Source organism: Lycium ferocissimum, chromosome 10 (assembly GCF_029784015.1).
Source record: "Lycium ferocissimum isolate CSIRO_LF1 chromosome 10, AGI_CSIRO_Lferr_CH_V1, whole genome shotgun sequence".
NCBI classification, from domain to species: domain Eukaryota; kingdom Viridiplantae; phylum Streptophyta; class Magnoliopsida; order Solanales; family Solanaceae; genus Lycium; species Lycium ferocissimum.
The window spans coordinates 33,996,911-34,003,645 of record NC_081351.1 but is presented as its reverse complement, the minus strand read 5'-3'; positions in this window follow the sequence as shown (position 1 = coordinate 34,003,645).

Genomic DNA, 6,735 nt, shown 5'->3' with positions numbered 1-6,735 from the left:
TTTTGTATATTTGATTATTTGGGGTACGGCGGGGCCATGCATCCGTCATATGTTTGTTTCGATTTGTGAGGCACACGTAGTCATATATGTGGGTCATGGGTCATGTGTGTGTTCGTTTGTTTATAATACGTATCTTACGAGCGGTCCGTTTGCTACTATGGCCAAAACGGCCCATTTGTCCGTATACGTGTATGTATACGGCGATGTATATTCCGGCCAAACTATCGTATTTGGATGCGGCCTAAATGGCCGTACTTTTGTATATGTGTGTGTATGTCGTCGGCGATGTGTATTCCGCCGCCCATCGACTATGATATGATGATTTTTGCGCGCGACCGCTTAAGATAATATTTGCTTTTAATCTGTTTGAGATAATTAATATGAAAGTTTGAGCCAAATAAAAATATGACGAGCTAGTATGTACGTCTGTTTGGGGTGTCCAAGTAGGACATCAGTCGCGGCCCTCGGAGCTGGGTCGTGACAGATAAATATTAAATTACGTATAGTAAGAGCATCATATAAGGTAGTTATATTTATAAGGTTGCTAAAGAATAATAATAGCTGCTGACAATAATAGAAGGGCCCATTGGCCAAAGCATGCAAAGTTCAACAAAAACGTGGGTACGTCATACGTGTGGGCTGGAGAGTTATTGTGTGGAGAAAAGTAGTATTGTGGACACTGACATTAGCAAAGGGACAATTTAGTCAAGGTACTCAAGAAATTACACTACAGCTACGGTAAGATTCCTTTTTGACCAGTCATATAACTCTATTTTACCTGAAATTATGAAAATACCCTTAAAGTGCCAAGCAAGCATGTTGACCTGTTGTATGCTTATCCCCATTTATGGTATAGTAGAATAGAAAGTAGGACGGAAAAGGGCTAAATATGCCCCTGCAGTATTGGAAAAAGATTAAATATACTCTTTATTATATTTTGAGTCAAATATCTTAGTTATCGTTATACTACCGAAACAAATATACCGTTTTTCGCTTAAAATTGTTCACCTCGTCATCCTATCCTATTGCGGTGGCATTTGATGAAGTGGATGCGCATGCATAGCATCTTTGCCATTTACTCCTAACCCATTTTACTACTCCCTCTTTACCACTAAAATTTCCACTCCTCCATCACAATTGCCACCATTACCGCTATATAGTTACAACTCTAAAAAAAAAGGACTTATTATTAAAATTAGGTAGTAAATAGCCGTTTAATTTATCGAGAATAAGGAGAAGACAACTAAAGTATGGGTATCAAAGCTAATCTCAAGTTCTCAACCATGACATAAACTTAGTCCTGCAATCCACTTGTGTTACCCAGGAACTTTCTGTAATATACGGTTAGCCTAATCTAATTATTAGACCTCTGGAAGAAAAAAAAAAAATATAATAGCTAAATCGCTGTTGTTATAAATGTTTAATTACATTAGCTAATCTCAATAGTAAGTCCTTTTTTTCTAGAGCTATAACTATATCGCTTATAATGGTGCGATGGTGGTGGAGGAGGTGAAAATTTTAGTGGTGGAGAAGGGAGTAGTAAAATGGGTTAGAGGTGATGAGGTGGCAATGTCACGTGGCATCCACCTCATCAAATGTCACTATTACGTAGGATAGGATGTTCAAAGGTGGACAACTTTAACGGAAGAAAAATATATTTGAGCCAATAGTATAACAGCAGGGGTATATTTGGACTCAAAATATAACGAGGGGTATACTTGATCCCTTCTCAATAATACAAGGGTATATTCGGCCCTTTTCCGGAAGTAGAATATGCTCCTTCGGGCCTCCGATTAAAAAACAATAAATTATGCGTGAATTCATATACTCCGTAAGAATAATAGAGTAGCGGAAAAAAAAAAAAAAAAAAAGCAGATAAGAAAAACTCTATCTTGATGACAAGTATCACCTTATTCGTGTCTAGCTGATTTTGTGAAATCATCTAAGGAGATTATAAGCCTGTTTGGATGAACTAAAAAAGCGGTTATAAGTTCTTTAGATAAGTTAAGTACAACAGCTCAATTATTTTTTTGGATTTATTTTAGATAAAATGGTTTTAGGCTGAAACACTAAGTTGCTCGAAAAAAGTGAAAGCATTATTTATAAGCCAATCCAAACGGGCTCTATATGAAACAGTTGGGATCCTTTCACCTTAATTTAGCTAGAGATTTCGAGTTCAAATTAAATTAGGTAAATAGATAATTTAGCTTCTTGGTGGGAAGCGGATGTCATCACTATTGTTTTGGTAAATATAAATAGTTTTCAAAATAATTACGTTTAGCTCGACAAACCATTTTGAGTTCTAAAACAACAACAAAAAAACAAAAAAATAAAATCAAAGCAAGTTAGTTTTTCAGAGCAAATTTATATACTCAAGAAAAAGTCAAAAACAATTTTGAATGAAACAAGACTCCTTTAAAATCTAAGTTCCACCAAAACTGAATAGCAAATATATACTCCTTCCGTTCACTTTTACTTGTCCACTATCTAAAAATAAATTTTCATATTTACTTGTCCACTTTAGCATATCAATAGAAAGATAAAAAATTAAAAAAACTTGTTTTATCTTAACATTAATTAATTACTTATTTCTAAGTCTATTAAAACTATACACCAATTAATATAGATATTATGACAATATATATATATACTTCATTTATTAATTAACTTTAAAATGCGTGTAAAAGTCAAAAAAAGCGAATAAAAGTGAAAGGAGAGAGTATTTGAAATTGCCAAAAGAATTGGGCCACTCTAACAAATCCAGTAGATCCACTACAAGAAAGACGTTATTTGCCAACAAGTTTTTTAAGTTATATATCTGATGTTGTTGCGAAAAGATTTTTAAAGAATTGATGAAAAAAGTTTACCGTGTGACTACGTGGCAATAACAACCGATTGGAAAAAGTTTCCGCAACAATAAAAAAAATTGTCGCTAAAAGCCAACTTAACGCAACAAAAATTATCGGTGCCACAATTTACACTTGGTTGTTAAAGGCTTAAAGCATTATACAGTCGTGACTTATGAAAATATTTAGCAAGCAATATAACTTATTGTTGGGACAAATCAGAATTTTTCCAACAATTTTCAATTGTTGCAAAAATCGCGGGAAAGTTAGTTAATACGAAAACTTTTAGCAACCATGGTTATTGTGGCTATAAATTACTCTTTGTCAACAATACTTTACATTGTACAACTTTAACAACAACTTAAGAGTAGTTACTATATACGCAATTAATTACATCTAGAAGAATGGGAAGTAATTAATGCTCTAGCTAGTTGGTGATTATAGTCTTCAGTTCAGGTAAAAATATAGGACAATGATTTTAATGCGCTTCGATTTCTTTTTCATAAAAATGTTTTTCATCTTTTACTTTAAGCACGCTATAACTCAACGATTATACGTACTCATTCCACCTAAATGAAATAATTAAGCAAACCCTACAGTCCTACTCATATGCTAATTTCTTTCCTTCCCGTTAAAACCTGAAGGGGAGGAACGTCAGAATACCACGCACGCACCTGCCTAGCTTCCCAGTTTGTTTAATATTTCTTGTACTTTTTCAGTTTTGGAATTATTTTTGCGGCTTAGCTGCTCCTAGCGTGGAATGCATGCAAATATGCTAGTATATCAAAAGTATAAATAGGAAAACAAAGAAAAAGGCTATTTGTTTTTTCGTTTCTAATTTTCCTTTTTGTATCATCGTCCACTTGGAAGTCGCAATTCTCATATATATATGCTAAAAAAACTATACAGATAAAGTTGATTATACATTGCTAGTTCTCAAAAGTAGAGGCAGCGACTAAGAGAAAATACCACGTGAAGTAATACATTAAAGTTATGAGCTATGTGAAATTAAATGAAGCTATAGTATTTATGAGCAAATACCTACATGCTCTGAGTCTACTTGGTATATAGATCCAAAGGATTAAGAACTTATTCATTAGTTACAAATACCTACGAGCGAAGAATCTAGGACATATATGCAATGTAGTTGTACAGGGAATTTAATCATTTTTACGTATCAGATGTACTCATTCTTTCCACATATTTTCCTTAAAAAAATAAAATAGAAACCATGCACTCCTTGTGTCGAAGTGATATTTATTCTATTATCCAACTCGATTTCGTGTTTCCAATTTTATTCATAAAAAATTAACATAAGATATGAAATGTTGCTGTTCTAATATATTGATACTGATCTTCTAATATCTAATAATAAAATGAAAAGTCGCCTATTTGCCCCTAATTTTCTGGCCATGAACTGCGCATTTGAAATTAATTATCATAACTTCGGAAAAAGAGAATCATAAAATGGATTTTGGTGATTTAAAAACACAATGTATTTGACACTCCTCAAACATATTACATAAATTAAAATTAAAAGCGTCTAAATCTAAATGTACATTTGAATTTTAAGATTTAGATTCGAATCTAAACATACATCTAAATATTAAATTATTATATTAACATATGAATACTAAATAATTACGATTGTTTGTTGCTCCAACATCGGAATGTATGTAGAATTTACTTTTATTTAAAATTTATTAAAAATAAAATATATAAAAATACAAAATTAATCAATAAAATATTTTAATAATATGTATGTCGATTGTTAGAGGTGATAGACAATGGCAGTGATTCTGGGTGTCTTAGATCGAGGAAGGTGTTGGTTAATAGTGGTATTGTAGGTAGTAGGTAGTGATAGTGATGGCTAATAGTAGAAGTTGATGGTAGTAGTTGGTGGCAGTAGATGGATGATAGTGTGAAAATTGAATTGTGGTGGTGAATGATGATGGTGGTCGGAAATATATAATGGTGATTGATGGTAGTGATTATCATTAGTGATCGGTGGTTGCTGTGGTAATAGTGGTTGGTGATAATGATGGTGAATAGTGGCTAGTGATGGTGACGACTGATTGTATAGTGATTGGCAGTGGTGGTTATGACTAAGGAAGGTGATTGTGGGTAGTGGGTGGTCATAGTTTTTAATGATGAGTGGCAACGACGGTAGTTGATAATGACAGGGGATAACAGTTGCGGTTAATGGATGAAATTGGTGCACTGCAACCATCTTTATAGATTTTTAATAAACATCTGAATGATATTAACTCGTATATATCTTAATCGTTTAGACATATTCAGGACCGTTAAGTAGTTGTAAATAAATTAAAAAACAATTAAAATCTCAACAATTAAAATTTAAATATAAAAAACAGACGCACTTAATGGGACCATTTCAAGCCACATCACTTTTATATATTTTTTTTTATTTTCTTTGACACGAAATGAAGCCTTGACTTGGACTCAGAACCAATAGTCTTACTAAATTTTCTTTCAACAACCTTGGTTCAAAATTGTAGCTCTTTGTATAATCAGCGAATTCCTTCTTTCGTTGTCTAATTCATGAAGCCTGATCGTTTGGCATTTGTTAATCTTTCTTGAGTGTTTGCAAACCCTATTTCTTTTTAAAAATAAAATTTAAATTTTTTAAGATTTCCAAAATCAAAGTTATCTAATCTTTGAGCTTCTTTACAGTATTGAGAGCTTTGAAATTTTGAGTTTCGAAATCTTCAAAAACGGTTTAACTTGTTTTCCGGCAAAAAGAGTAGCTCAAAAAAAAAAAAATTACTACAGTTTTCGAAAGACTCAAAAACAATTTTTTTTGTAGAACTTCAAACAAATTCCACATACCTGTTGTTTCCTTGAAATTCTGTTTTCCTAACCCTATAACAAATTATTGAGTTACGATAAACTTTAATCGGTTTTTAAACTATGGAGTTATTTTTAGGATTGTAAAATTGATTATCAGAATAATTTTCTCTATTATTTACGAGTCTCATGAGTGAAACACTAATTAAAAACGAAGATCAACACCCCACCCTTGTACAAGAGAACGCATGGCCGCATGGGGTGATCTAGCATTACGCAAATGAAAAACTAGTGATTTTTTTTTTTTTTTTTTTTTTTTTTTTTGTAAAAAATTACGACTACTATTATTAGTTTATTACCGATATTTCAGAGAATGCATGAGGGGCTAAGCGTGATGATTGATGACAGTGAATGCGATGGAGAATCTAGCATTGTGAGAGGGTTAGTTATTTAACTTGTGATTGGTGAATTATATTCATTAAGTTAAAAAATATTTTCATCATATAAAAATAATTGAACTTTATCTATTATAACGGTAAAGTCACTAAATTTTATCCACCATTAAGAAGGTCATATGGTATTGGTTGTCAAATTAAAGTAACTAAATTTTACTGGCTATTATAATATTGATGTCACTAAATTTTGTCCACCATAATACTAAACCCATCAACAATTTTATTATTGTATGGATAAAGTTTTAACTTAAGCTGTTATAATGGATAAAGTTAAGTCATTTTAATATGAAATTTTAGGACTTTATTGTCATGAGTGAAATTTTGTTACTTTAATTTAACAAGAAATAATTTAGTGACGTTTTTGTTGTAAGGGTGAAATTCAACGATGATCGTAAGTGAAATTTACCTCGTTAAAATAGTGGGTGTGATTATGCTCATTATTTTGACTTTGACCATTTATAAACATTTGGAAAAGTTAGAAGATGTTTATATACATATACTCCGTATGTATTATGTATTTATAATACAGATATACAGAATGATTTGACCCGTACAATATTTGATTTGACTCTTAATTTTTGAAGATTTATGAAATTTAGGTGAAGATAAGATTAATCATCCCGAAT